We start from the raw sequence: 15,343 nt of genomic DNA, 5'->3' as shown, positions 1-15,343 counted from the left end.
AAAATTTAAGCCAGTTTTAATTTTTATCTCATTACGGACCGTTTTTACGTTTTACCCATCACTGCAATTAATAATATTATTCATTGAAATTATTCTTATTGTTTTTTTAAATTTCAAAATTGTTTGGAAAACAGAGTAGTTCTCATTCTAAGGATTTTATTTTTCATCAGTATAAGATTCATCTTTCATACGGAGCAGATAAAATGGATCATGGTCTAGTAAGTGTTAAGATTGACACATAACGTACTCGAGAGTTAATCCACCATTATCCAAACACCCGGTATACATTTTTTTCTATTCATATTCATCAGGAATCGCGTGACGTAAATGTAAAATTTTGCTTAGAATTTATATTGTGGTTTGAAAACTTTTCTGATTAGTATTTTTTATCAAATCTTATCTAGTTACTAAACCTGTGTGAAGTGTTTTTTGTTGCAGTGGGTTCGTAAATGAAGATGAGGGGATTCGCTAAATTGTAGCAGAAGAAGCCTAAAGAGGAAAAAAATGTTACACCCAGTTTACTGGGTGTAACATTTTTTTCCTCTTTTTACGAAAGTTATTTGATCGGTAATTTTGTCTTATTTTTATTTTATCTTTTTTTTTTGACGTCTTGTTACATATTTTGTAAGTATTTTATTTTATTTTTTATGCACTCTTTTCCTGTGTGCGTAAGTTCGGACAATTTTTTCCTTTCGATTTTTCGTGCGAGAGAAGAAAATGACGTTTTTTTCAATTTTTTTGATGAATTTTTAAATTAAGTTTAGTTTTAGTTTTAAAATTATAATCAATTCCATGTCTAAAATCCACAAATATTATCAGAAAAATATCCGATGAGACTCATAATTTACCATCATCCGTTAGTAATAAATTTATTTAATTTTTTTCTCCATTTTTGTTTTTTTTGTGTTTTTGTATATCTTTATTATCTTCATGTATTTTTTGAAAATTTTTGACACAAAGTCGGCAGCGTCTCTCCGCAACTGACCCCATTACAATCAATTTTGACAACTGATATTTTGACTAAATTTATATGCATTACACCAACTTGTTACTAGTTATTCCACTTAAGCTTAATTTTGTAAAATTTGATCGCTGTGTCGTAGGAGGAAGGCAAAAAATGCGTACTACTAGTAGATGTTTATTAATTGTACAAACTTGATTAACTACCAAACTTATTAGAAATTATAAGATCCTCATAGATTTTAACACTGACATTTTCGCAATATTTAAGGACCGTAAGTTTTTGTACCTCCTATTGTTGCTTTCCCCTTTGTCCCTTTTTTCCCAAATTTCGGCCATTTGATTTTGCCCTTGTAGTAATTTCCTTGGTTCTTACAATATGTCTCGAATCTTTTCCATGTGCTTGGTTTTTTCCCGTCGTTTTTATTGGCTTCACTGTATTCAGCCACTAGCAGTACCGCTAACAGGACCATAGCAAAAATTACGACTTTCTGGAACAAAAAAACATCGATTTTATATCGATTATAATCTAGTAAATAGCTAGGTTTTAGTAGCATTATTGCAGTTTTTTGCAAAATAGAGAGCAATATTTTTCAATGATAACAGAGAGGGACAATTATCCATCACACAGAAAATAAAAAAATAAAAAAATTCAAAACATAAAATCAGTACATACCCTCACCATCCTTGCTCTTAGGACAAGATCTTTATTCGACGACAAATGGACGAGTGATCAACTGTTCAGTAGTGACTTCCATTTTATACTCCTGTATCTAATATTTTAAATTTTAAATCGTCTAACGTAGTAGTATTTAAATTATATCACCTTATTTTTTGCATAAGCTTAGTTAAATTTTAAAATTCACTGTTGACTCACTACTTTTAAATAGTTTTGCATACTTTGGCCGAATCTTTTCGATTACTTAAACAAAACAATACTGATAATTCAAGTGGTAGTACTAAGAAATTAAGATTAACACAAGGACAGCGGTGAAAATTCGTTTGGCTAAATGGACAGGGTTTTTACAAGGGATTCTAAGGGCGAAATTATGCCTCATTATGATAGTTCTCACTTGCCATTAATGTCATTTGTAACCTGTCATTTAAAGTCATCTTTTCTATTGTTTTAACGTTTTTCGGGTGTGAATTACGGTACTAAAACTTGCTAGAAAACGAAGAGTGGTTGTATTCTGCAACCACTCATAAGCAAGAATGTCTGGCCAAATACCGTGATGTTATAATTCAAGAAAAACCGTCAGAGGCTCACATTAGAAATGTAATCAACAGATTTGTTCCAACTGGCAGTGTCTACAAAGGAAAATCTTCCGGAAGACCTTGAGTATCTAAGGAAGTTGTTGATGAGTTCCTGTTGCAAAATGAAATTGAAACATGAGTTTAAAATATTGACGAAAGGATGTTACAGAACATTTATGAAATCAAAGAAAGAGTGAACAAGTGCAAAATGGTGAACGTTTTCGACATTACTGTGATGTTTTACCGCAATAAATTTGTTTTTTTTTTGTTGTAATGAGTTAGTTTTATTTTGCGTGTGAGTCCTTGGACATTTAGTAAAGTCCATATAAAGTGAGAGGCGGCACGTTTCCATGACCTACTTCGACCGTATAATGAATTGAATTTATACCATTTAGAGATGAGTCTCTACAACAGTGACTAAACGTCGATTATGAATTTGGAAGTTATCATATTAATACATTTAAATGATCCACAGCTCTAGCAAGCGTTCTGTAATGATAATAACACGTTCAGAGAAATATATTGTTAAAACACTGAAAAAGTTAAAGCTTGCCTGGAGAATATAAATCAAAAGATTATTTAAAGTACACATTTATGGTACAGCGTAAACTTCAAATATATTGCACACATCTTATCTACAATACTAAAAATGAAAATTTACATGTCACGTTTAGAATAGTACCAAACATTCTTATTTAGTTTCCTGCCATAGTTTTCAATGAATCTCTTTTGGAGATTCTGAAATATTTTAAAGAAAACAGTGACAAATTTTTTCTCTCTGGGTGAAGTGTATTTCATTCAAGCAAGCACGTAGACGTTAACACTTTTTGGGTAAAACAATTCAAGAAAACTTGAATACATTTGGACTGATCATTACAGGATAATTTGAAACCATACACAAAATGTAGGTATTTATCATCAGGTTAATTATTGTGAAGTTACAAAATATCGTTAGTAACACTTAAAAAATGTTTGATGTATTACCCAAAATACATGGTAGATATTTTTAGGTTATGTATTATAAATAACTCATAAAATTTACTGATAATGTTGCCTCTACAAAAATGTTGATAAGGTTTACTTACTTTAGGGAAACGTAAAAATGTTTTTTCGTGAGGAACCAAGGCGGAACATCCATGAAGAGAAGAAAAATAGACAAGATTTATTTTTTATAAATTTCTTTAATGAATAATTCCAATTCCATGCTGACAACAGACAACTGCAGCACAAAATACAAATATAAAACCGTACCATAAAATTTTGAGGTTATGATAGCATGTTGTTGAAGTGTTCGTTGTCGTCCAGATGGCGCTACAACAAATTTTATTTTTTTTTAATTTCTAGAGAAACCATGACTCTATTATATAACCTTAGAACAGTACAACAACAAAAAACTGGTCGAATTTTAGTTCGACAGAATTTCCCGCACCCCTGAAGAACACCCTAACAAATCCCATTTCTTTGAAAAAGTATAAAAAATTTTGCAATATTTGTTTTTTAATAACCTCTATAAAATTAGAGCCCGTTTTTTACCTGACTTTTCAATTTTTCAGTTTTTGGTTTCTCCAGTTTTCGATTTGAACTTGTTCGAGTTTTCAAATTTAAATTTCAATTGTTAGATTTTGGAATTTTTCGATTTAAATTTTCCATTTGCAATTTTTTGTTTAGGTTTCTCATTTTCCTTAGTTTACAGTTTTTTCAATGTTGCGTTTCTTTAATGTTTCGATTTGCCATTTTTCAACAAATATTTTTCTTGTTTTTTCAATTTTACGATATGTAACTATTTGAGTTTTCATTTTTAAATTGCTTAGTTTTTTGATTTTCCAGCTTTTGGATGCTTCAGTTTTTAGATTTAGCAATTTTTCGATTTGTGATTTGACCAGTTTTCAATTTTTGATTTTTCAATTTTTTATTTCTTCAGTTTCTCGATTTTGAATTTTTCCCGTTGGTTTAACATTTTCTTTTTCTTAGAATTTTCGATTTTATTTATATTTTTTCAATGTGAAAAATTTAAATTTTTGGATTTTTCAGTATTTCAGTTTGCAATTTTTAGTTATTAGTCTCCGCTACAATAAGGTTGACAAAAAACAGATTAATTTTCTTTTTATTTTTCTGATTTTTAATATGTAATAAATTAATAATAAATATATTTTTATCAATTTTTTATTTTCTCAAGTTTACTATTTAGAATCTTTCTAGTTTTCAATTATTGGGAACTTTTTCAATTTTTCGACCTTCCAGTGTTGCAATTTTGACGATTCTATAATTTTCGAGTTTACTGTTTTTGGGCTTTCCAATTTTTCGATTCACTTCGTATTTTCTTCTTCCAATTTTTCGATTCATTGATTTTTTCCGATTTTTACGTTTCCCGATTTTAGTTTTTCAATGTTTCAATTTTTCGTTTCTTTAGTTCTTCGATACACAATTTTTTGATTTTCCACTTGTTCGATTTTGGTTTTTAGATTTTTCGGTCTTTGCATTTTTCCATTTTTCCCATCACAAAATGGAAGAATTACAAAATTACAAAATTAAAAAATCAAAAATGAAGAAACGAAAAGGTATAAAATGAAAACTTTGAAAAATCTAAAAATTGGAAATCAAGAATTTGAAACAAATTTGAAAAGTCGAAAGGTTAAAATCGAAAAAACACAATATTGTAAATCGAAATATTGAAAAATCGGAAAAGCGGACAAAGGAAAAATCCAAAAATTGTAAAACTGAAAAATTCAAATAATTCACACCCATTATGATTAATTTATTAGATACGATATGATGACGCAGGAGGACAAAAACACTATTCTAATTACTTGAGCCAACGTTTCGAGAACTATATTTTCTGTTTTTCAGGGCTAGTAATCTCATTAAAATATTTCACTTAACTTTGTTGTATATTAACTGGTCCATGAAACAATTAAGTTAAAAAAATACTAGCCCTGAGGAAGAGAAAATATAGTTCTCGAAACGTTGGCTTAAATAATCAGAATACTGTTTTTGTCCTTCTGCTTCATCATATATTATCGAAAACTGAAAAATTTTAAAATTATAAAAATCGAGGAATTGAAAAATAAAAGACAAAAAATTTGAAAAACTGAATTAAAATTACGAAAAATTAGAAGAAAAAAGTAAAAATCAATAACTTGAAAAATTGAGGAAAGGATAAATTGAAAAATGGAAAAATTAAAAATTGAAAATATAAAGAAAAGGAAAAAACAAAAAAAGTAATGATAACAGTATTGTACTCCCAAATTTTCGGGAAAATGAGGTAAGTCGTTCGTGATTTTAATCAATACAATATAAATAAATTGCCCCATTTTTTTTTTGAGTCACCCTGTCTCTATAAGTAATTCTAAAATCTTGATTTGATAAACCACAATTATACAGTTATAATATTTTGCATGTTTCAGGGAGCATTTGTTCGGCAAAATTTTGAGATAACGTCATCAATTTTTTGGACGGGAATAAACGAATAAATTTTGATTAACGATTTACCATGGTTCCGATAACCTTAAAAAAATTCCGGAAAAAATAACAAAAAAAGGCAGCAATCTTATCTGTAGTTGTTTTCCTAACATAAAAGTTGTTTTCCCGTTAAACTTATCTTCGTATACTTAGCATTGTCTACAGTTTTGGAAATGTGCAAAATATTAAAACTTGCCTAACTAAATGTCATGTACGCAAACCATATACTTAAAATTGCAAAAAGCAATCGTTAAAACGTAATATATTAAATAATTACGAACGGCTGTTACGTCAATTTTAAGTTCCAGAATATTCTAAGTAGTCTGTTGGTGATAAGAGTTGAGTTTATGTAATTCTATAAAAAAAGAACAAAAACCCAAAATCACGATTTTGTATGTTACAGATTTTACAATTTTTCGAAAAACATTTTTAATTAAACACAGTAACATAATTAAGTGTAAATTCTCCTGTTCTCGAGAGCATTTTTTCACTTATTTTATATTTAAGGAATAATTTTCATTTCTAAAACCCTATTTAAATTTTGTTTATACTTGTGGTTTATTAACCCGCCCTTATTTTTATTTTGGACGTCCAAATCCACCCACAGCTTGTCTATACTCCTCCAAGCGCAGAATAATAAACCATATACATACGAATTTGGTTTTCAAATACTGCACTGGCAAGTAAAATCATGCGATACTTTAAAAACGATAAAGCGGCAACAAAAGCATTTTGTTATGCAAATAAAGATCAAGTGATAGTAAAATTTCAATGTTAGTGGCTCTTTTGAGTGTACTTTACGTCCAGTGTCGTCATTTCGTTTAGCAGGTCACACTAAACAAAAAAATCGGCGTAGTCAACTCGCAGAAATTTACAATGACAGTTGTGCTGCAGGTACGTAGAAAGTAATGGTATTAAAATTTAATTTTAGGTGTGATCGTATTTTCACTGAATATAATAGACAAGATAAAGTGTTTAGAAATACGAGAATTTATTATGTAGTTAAAATTGTTTCGCTGCTTTAAACAGGTAAATGATTTAAGTTTGTTGTTTCAGAAAAATATTCTACTGATCATGACTATCTTGTTTGTGTTATGCCTGTTTGTGTCGGCTCAGTCCAGGACGGAACGAGAGGATTTGACCAGGCATCGGGTGTTTCAAAGGCTTCGACAATTTTTCGGCTTAGGCGATGAGTGATTTTTTAATAGAACATATTATATTTAGTGTCTAGTGTGGAATAAAACGGAAAGCTTTCAGTTGAAGTTTTTTTTTTAACCACTTTAAACACACTTTTTATATTCATCATAAACGTAACGGACCAAATTTAAGTTATCAAAACATGAATAGCCTGTGTAGAACTTTTTTCGAGGATGTCATTTCGTTTTCTAGTAAAACCAGTTACTGGTATAGTAGTAAAGGAGAGTAAAATTTAGGTTTTTTTTTGATATTTTTATTCTCGGGGGATTTTATGTATTTTATGCAATTAAAATATGAGCAATAAGTTAAGTGATTTTTCTTGAACTGTTCTAGAAACAGCAGAAAAAAAATTGGTTTTAAGCGAATTTTAACTAAAGTGATCTATTACTGCGTCATAATGACCATATAACGAAAATTGTGTCATAATAATTATCAAAACTAATTTTTTTATCTCTCTCCATTTGTATAAACTGTATCAAAACTTACATCTAAAGATGTTGTGTCTTGGATATATGATACGTTGCTGCAACGCTGATAAAAGCGGAGACCAAACCATGACTCATTTAGAAGTTTTGGTTACACGGTTGCCATGGAAACCGTGCGTCTAGTTCTGCTCGAACAGTGATCACTAGCAGTAATATTAATTATTATTATTATAGTTCGATCGGGCAGAGGAAAATCCCTGTTATGTCCGCGTACAACAGTCATTATTATTGATCCAATATGAAGTTTAATCAATGGCTAGAGATCCATTTATCGTCGTCACCCATATACTTATCAAAATTAATTTTGAAACTTAAAAGAGACGAGCTCTTAATAATATAATGAGGTAGAGAATTTCAAACATTGAAAACTATATTAGACAAAAAATATTGTCGAGTTAAGGATCGGAAGGACTCTTTCTTTATCTTATAACAGTGTCCTAGCATTTTTGTTCCAACATTTAAAACATAAATATGGTTAATCGGAGATCTAATGTTAGTTACTGCTAAAAATGCAGTTATAATATCACCTCTGAGCTGGCGGTATGCAACTGCAGGTAAATTCATCAATTAAAGTCTTTGCTCATAGGAGTGTTGCCTAATACTAAAAGGTATACGTGTAATACGCCGTTGAACGCGTTCTAAAAGGTTTTTGTCTCCAGTCAGCACAGGGTACCATACAGAGTCACCAAACTCCAAAATAGGTCTGATCTACCCAGTATAAAGTTTTACGGCAGTCAACATATCAGCCTTTTCGAAAGCCTTAGTAATTTAATATCCTATTCTGTTCACTTTTTTTACCACATTAGTTATATGAGAAGAACAAGAGAGGTCAGATGTAACAGTTATACCGAAATCTGATACAGAATCTACTTTAAGTAGAGGCATCCCATTTATGGAGTAATCAAGCATTGGGTTGTTTTGTCCTACATGTAAAACAACACACTTATTCAAGTTTAAAGGTATTAACCACTTTTTACTCCATAAAATTACTTTCTGTATATCATTCGATAACACTCCATAGTTATTACTATAAATTTTCATCGGCGTAAAATGAGATCGGGGACGAAATATCATTCTTTAAATCAGCGGAATATATCAAAAATAAAACAGGACCCAGAACGGAACCCCGAGGAACCCACTTAATACTTGTTGGCTCGCACTCAAAGTTTCCGCAATCTTTACTTTGAAAAAACGAATTGTCAAAAATGTGTCAATGCACTGAAGCAATCGTCCTGATACACCGTAATGCGATACCTTGAGCAGTAAGCGTTTTTTAGGCACCCTATAGAAGGCCTTCGGAAAATCAAAATAAATGACATCAACGAAACTTCCATCGTCAAGATATTTTGTCCAATCATTAATACAACATAATAAATTGGTGTTCACAGATTTACCTCTCACCAAGCTATGTTGCTCAGCTGGAATTATATTATGCGTTAGAAGAAATTGACGAAGGTTGTCACATACCTATAGTTGCTTCCATTATTTTTACCACTAGTGATGTCAAACTGATTGGATGATAGTTTGTAGGTAGAAATTTGTTATCTTTCTTGTAACAATCGCCGATTTCCAATTATCAGGCAATACTCCAGACGTAAAGAAAGCAGTCATTATTATGCTTAGAGGTTTGGCTAAAAAATCGCAACATTCTTTCAAAACAGTGGCGGAAATCAGGTCCAGGAGAAGTGGTTTTTTTCATTGTTCTAATTATTTTCTTAACACTTACTTCAGAAAATTGAATTTCATTTAACTGATCCCTATAAGGCGGCCTAGTAAGAGTTGGGAAATTAGTAAATATTTTCTTTGTGTAGTTATTACAAAAGGTAGCTGCAAACATATCTGCAATAACCGCGTGGTCAGTTATAAAGTCCCCGTTTGCATTTTGTAATTGAAGCTGAGTAACAAAACCTGTAAATTTGGATCTGACATATTTATATAATCGCCTAGGGTCCTTGGATTCAGCTAAACCTCGTTGAAACTTGGCTTTAGCTTCATCTATTATAGTCGACAATTTATTGGAAAATGCCCCATGGGTAATATAATTTGAGGGGTTATGTGTTCTTTTAGAAGTTTTCCATAACCGTCTTTTTTCTTTGATCATTTTTAGAATGCATGAATTCATCCATGGCTTAGTTGCAGATTTTTTGACCTTATATTCTAAAGTACCTATGTTTTGAAACAACCCTTTTAATGAGTGTCTTAAACCCTAACCATTTATCATTAACAGAGGAGTCTACTAAAACTACATCCCAATTTATTTGACCAAGCTTATTGTTCACAACAGTGAAGTTAACCACAAGCTTACTTCTAGTGGAGATCTTTTTGGTTTTGTTGTAATAAATCTGAAAGTCAGCTACTATAGTAACATGATCGGATTTACCAATCGGAGAGCCGTATTTAATTTTGGAAATTAAATTTGAATCTGAGACGATAATATAATTAGATCAAGTAAAGACAGCTGTTGATGTAGTCGAAACCTTGTAGGTTTGTCAACTAGCTGGATTGGATGTTAGGATCAAACTTTGAAATAACTGGTCTGAAGTAGTGGGTGTATTTGAAATGATAGCTTACCAAGACAAATGTGGCAAATTGAAATCTCCAAAAACGATAAAGTTTGGATATTGGTCTGCTAATTTAGAAAGTGCATCGTACAAAGATGAATCACTACCAAGGTTTGAAGATGACGGACGGTATATACACCCAATAACAAGGGTGAAAGAAGCACGCGATATCTCCAAAAAAAGAGTTTCGATGTCATCAATAGAAACATCAATAACTGAACTTATTGTAAATCGAAGTTATCTTACGAGAAGCATACATACACACTCCTCCTCCTCTCTTACCCTTTCGATCAGATCTATAGAGTTCATAATCCTGTAACGCTACGACAGAATCAGACAAGTCCTTATTTAACCAAGTTTCAGAAATTAGGATAAAATCTGGGCAGTTTACGCAGACCAAAGAAACAAAATCATTAAATTTAGCTAAAAGGGAGCAAATATTTGTATAAAGCACAGATGAGATAAATAATTCTTGCATAATAACCTCTTGGTCCATCTTACATTTTAAATTGTGCGTGATTCATCATCAACAAACGATGACGAATCACAGAACATTTTCCTTTGATCTGTCATAAGTAGAGAGCGGATTTATAAGCACAAAAAAATTAAGAATAAGCGCTTAAATAAGCACAACATTTTCAATAAAAAAGTTTTATTTTAAGCAAAAAAACATTAAATAAGCATAACACTTTCATTAAAAAAGTTTTATTTTAAGCAAAGAAATTGTCCACTGTAAAATTTTTTCGCCGATCATTTAAAATGTGTTTAAAATTGGAGAATGTGCGTTCAACATCCACACTCGTTGTTGGCGCAAATTTGAATTTTGCAACTAATGTTGAATCTAACTCCAAATTTTCCACCTTCTGGCCTTGTAAAAAACGAGCAACGTCGGAAAGAACACCGAAACCTGCATTTCTGTTTAACACTTCGTCAAGTTTTTGAGATACCTACTCTAGTACCAATATCACCCCTTACTGCGTTTACTTGTTGTTTAAATTCTTTCACCAAGTTTATGGCATCTACCAACAACATGTTGGGTTTTTCTAACTTTTCCATTACCTCACATACGAATTGATAATTGCTTCTTAGAAAAGCTAGATCTTGTCTCAAATCTTTGTTTTCCAAAATATTTATGCAATCTTTAATCGATTGAGAAGAATCTTCGCTAAACTCCGTAACTACTTCCTCAAATTCTTTGATATATTTGCTATAATAAAATGTGGCCTGTAACCATGTTCCCCACCTCGTTATAATCGGCTCTGGGGGCAGTGGTATGTTTGGAAATTTTTCCTTAAAATGTTGCACTCTTAGTGGGGCTTTAACAAAAATCTTTTTACCATTTGCCACTAATTTATTAACAGTAGGAAACTGCAAACGCATTCCTTCAGCCACTCTGTTTAAACGGTGGGCAATGCAAGTAGAGTGAATTAAATTAGGGTACAATATTTTTAGATTATTCCCTGCTTTCAACATATAACGAGCTGCATCCGAGATCATCAATATCGCCAGTACTGCATTTGGCAAAAATAGTGACGTAAGACTGTCATTTACAAATCTGGTAATCGTATTGCCATTTGCTTTATCTAACATTTTAGATAAACATTTAAGATTCCAACAATTAAACTTGCCACGTATCTTCCACAACTATCGGTTGTTTCATCGACAGCGAACCATAAATAATTATCTTCAATGCGATGTTTAATTTCGTTGTAAACTTGCTGAAACACTGGGCCTACATAATTATTTCGGAGAGTACTTTCAACCGGAATATGTCGATTGCAGTGTTTTTCAAGGAATTCTTGAAGAGGGCCTTTCTCCAATTTTTTTAAAGGTATATTGGACTGGATCATCATTTTACATAAATCGAAATTAAACTGAAACTGCTCATCTTTTGTGGAAGTAGATGCAACAGATTCATGTATGGTCTGCTGTTTAATTTTAGAAACTTCAAACATTTTCTTCCTTTCTACATGAAGAGTCGTTCTGACATGTTGTGTCACGTTATATTTTGTATCACTTTGAATCTAAAACAACGTGCATATGCAGGATTAACAAAGGGAAATAGATAAAAAAAAATTAGTGGGCTTACGGTTTTCACACAAGCTCTGCAGAATATTTTGTTGTTTTCTAATTTTAATTCTGGAAAATCCCTTATCCACTCATCCGGCGTCGATTTTACTTTCGGCATTCTTTTAAAATATTAGTAATATTACCAAAAAGAACTCAACATGTAACAAGGGAGAACCACGTATAACACTGTACTACGACAGATGCGATAGACTGATGATTGTGAAATAAACGGTTCATTTACTTAAAAGTTTCCATTAGAAAAATTTTAAGGTAGGTAGTTGGGTACAATAATCCTTTTTGCTACAAAATCGTCAACGGTCTTGCCGCAAAATGCCGAAAAGAACATCTGGTTAAAAGCTTTAATTCATAATCAACGGAAGTAAGGATTTAAAGTCATAAAATCTGTGGAGTATTTTTCCAATCCTATAATAAAATTTTATTACTCAAACGACCGGAACCTATTCACAGAAAGGGTCTTGAGTAAGTGTACTTCAATGGTCAAGTCCAGGTAAAATGCACACGTTACGATACGGCTAACTAACAAGTATTTGTCATCCCGACAAGGCCGGCATTTGAACAAAATATGCATTAAAACTCATATTCGTCGAAAAAAGCATTAAATAAGCATATAAGTTTTAATATGCATAAAATTGAAAAAAAAAGCAAATAAGCATAAAAAAAATGTGTCAAATGACTCCAAATTGTATCATAGTTACAGATATAAAAAGTTTTGAAGTGCTTACATTTTTCACAAAAAGCATTAAATCTAGTAATCCGCTCTCTAGTCATAAGCTTTCTTCAGTCTTTTACATACTCTTTTGCAACGATTTCTGATACTACTGTGAGTCAGTGACGGCACAATATCACTTAACATTGAACAAACACCTTGGACATCGTTAGTATATTTATAAACTAAATTCAGAATGTCTGTTTCACCTATACTTTCGTCCATAAATTCAACAGCTTGAGTAGAATTCAAAGGATACTGACGGTCCTGGTTGTCAATTAAATGTTTTACCGGCATCAAAAGTTCAGGGGTAGGTGTCAAACTTTCGGTAGGATCAGAAGCTCTAATTTTTTTAACCTGTCTTTCAGCAGGGGAAGAATCATTATTATCGGAAGACTTTTAAAAAGCTTCGGTATTAGTTTTAGATGTATTCACTCACAGCAGCTACGCCATTTTCAGCTATAGCGCCAGGGTAGTCTTGAGCAAAATGACCAGGGAGTTTGCATTTAAAACATACATGATCAAAGTTACGGGATATATTCTACAGTTAGTGTTGTCATGTTTAAGAACCATCGAGGCAGGAAGATCAAGAGATTCACTGGGTTGTACAGGATTAATTAATCGACGGAGATTAACTTCAACATCATTAATTTTAATAGTAGTGTTTTCAGAGACAATTTTATCAACTAGAGATTCGTCACTTAAGTAAATACAAATTCTACTGTTTGACATACGCGACGCAGATATGACGTTCTTAGGCTGTACTAACTCTCCGACAGCCAAAACATAATCTGTTAATTTTAGTTCATCATTAGCAGCTAGAACAATTGCTTGTTCTTTTTTCGGGAATTGGTTCATATTGAGGATTACACTGAAAGGTTCCACAGTTAAACATTTTCTCCTTCAAGAAATGTGTTAAATGCGTTATTAATCCTGAACGTATATAAATACATTGAGGTGAGAGCAGCGATACGCCGCAGTTCCTTACCTCACCAAAGAAATGTGTTATCAATTTATCAGTCAGCAAAAACACAAGCTACCATCCAAGGCGATAAAACAGAGACAAATTGTTCAAAAACCACTTTTAGAATGGTTTAAACGATTGTTTAAATTTGTTTTATTAACGTTTTATGCAATAATTATCAACAATAGTAAATTGAATATAAGGAACGAACTCACCAAATTGAACTTTTAGCGAGGAGCAAAATTCGCAGCACCCACACAATGTCAATGTCAACGTTCACTTGTTGATTGTTTGATTTTAGTTAAAAATAAAGAATTCAGTTGAATATTTAATAAAAAAATCGTCCTATGTCTCACGATCGTAAAATTTCAGTGAAAAATTTTGAGAGAACCACCTGCGATTTATTAATAAAAAAGTATTTATGACACGAGAGACATTCGTAGATATTATAATAGTTGTGAAAAATAATGAATTGTTTTGTTTTGTGTCTCTCTTCAGTAATGATTTAAAACCAAAGGTATGTGGACAAGTACTTTTTTACTTTTATTGAATGTATTTTTGTATTTATTTCCGTCACACAATTTCATCTAATACAATCTATTATGTTTTCATACTTATCTCATCAATCAAATTGTGTCCCCCCATTTCAAAAGGTCACGAGCCGCCACTGTTGTTATTACACTATGTTCTAGTCTGAGATCGATAATAGAAGAATTAGTCTCATGTCGTTAGACAGAAATTCCCTCGCCTCTGACGTACAACCAAACAACCCTAGTTTTTTAAAAAAAGAAATAGAAATAATACCAGACACAACTTCCCGCACTTCTGAAGATCAGTCTTAGTCTTAGAAAAATGATATATACAATTTGACTTGTGATATAATTTGTGACGACATCCATACAACAGTTAAAAAAGACTAATTTTGCTAAATGACATATGCGGGGTCGCTAGAATGTATGGAAACTATTAAATATCTTCAGAACCAATTGTACAAATCAACTGAAATTTGGTATAGGGGTACAAGAAGTTGTGTTCTAATAGTAAAAAAAATTAAATAAATTATTTTAGATAAGAATAAATTAAAAATATGAAAAAGACAGTTACGTTTGAAAATAAGTTTAATGTGACAATTTTTTTTATAAAATTTTATTTTTACTAGAATTTAATTCCTTTAGAAAAACGACTTTACCGTCAGCTTTTAGACTTAAATAATGTACAATCAAATTGTATGAAGTCTACCCAATGAGGTACAATTGTAAACGCCGCCCGTCTTCTCCAGGCCAATGAAATTATCTATGAAGGTGGGGCTTTTGCAAGTAGGAGGATCATCGGTAATTATGCTTTTTAAATATGATTCTCACGTCGGTACGCTTATTTAACACCAGTTTAATAGTTTCTAGATTCTTTGTTTAACAATTTATCTATTTCCACACCAACGGTTTCACAGATTTGTCTAAGATTCTAATTAGATAATGACGTTGTCATTCATCAACAATAGTAAAAGTAGTCACTAGAATGAAGAGGGGGTGAATGGGCGGGGTTTTTGCTTGCTTATAAAAGACTCCCTTGGAAAATGTTAACTTAGCCCCGCCCACCCACCCGTTCTCTCATTGTTTTCATGTGAAATAAAAAATAACTTTTATAGCAAATAGTATAACAAAAAATT

At 31.6% G+C, this 15,343-nt stretch overlaps 2 long non-coding RNA genes across 2 annotated transcripts; one reads left to right on the top strand and one right to left on the bottom strand.

Moving 5' to 3' along the window:
- Positions 1-1,122: 1,122 nt before the first annotated feature.
- Positions 1,123-1,723, bottom strand: LOC135123041 (uncharacterized). The gene is made up of 2 exons (XR_010279527.1): positions 1,637-1,723; positions 1,123-1,451 (listed from the first exon to the last, which is right to left on the bottom strand). It is a non-coding gene; the product is annotated as an uncharacterized LOC135123041 (long non-coding RNA).
- Positions 1,724-6,474: 4,751 nt separating this feature from the next.
- LOC135123040 (uncharacterized) lies at positions 6,475-6,929 on the top strand. Its single transcript, XR_010279526.1, has 2 exons — positions 6,475-6,567; positions 6,730-6,929. It is a non-coding gene; the product is annotated as an uncharacterized LOC135123040 (long non-coding RNA).
- The last annotated feature ends 8,414 nt before the right edge of the window (positions 6,930-15,343 follow it).

This window comes from Zophobas morio, unplaced genomic scaffold (genome assembly GCF_036711695.1).
Source record: "Zophobas morio isolate AGI-343-1 ecotype UQ-CSIRO unplaced genomic scaffold, CSIRO_AGI_Zmor_V1 ptg000006l, whole genome shotgun sequence".
Lineage (NCBI taxonomy): Eukaryota > Metazoa > Arthropoda > Insecta > Coleoptera > Tenebrionidae > Zophobas > Zophobas morio.
The sequence above is the reverse complement of the archived record's forward strand: the minus strand, read 5'-3'. Positions and strand labels throughout refer to the sequence as shown.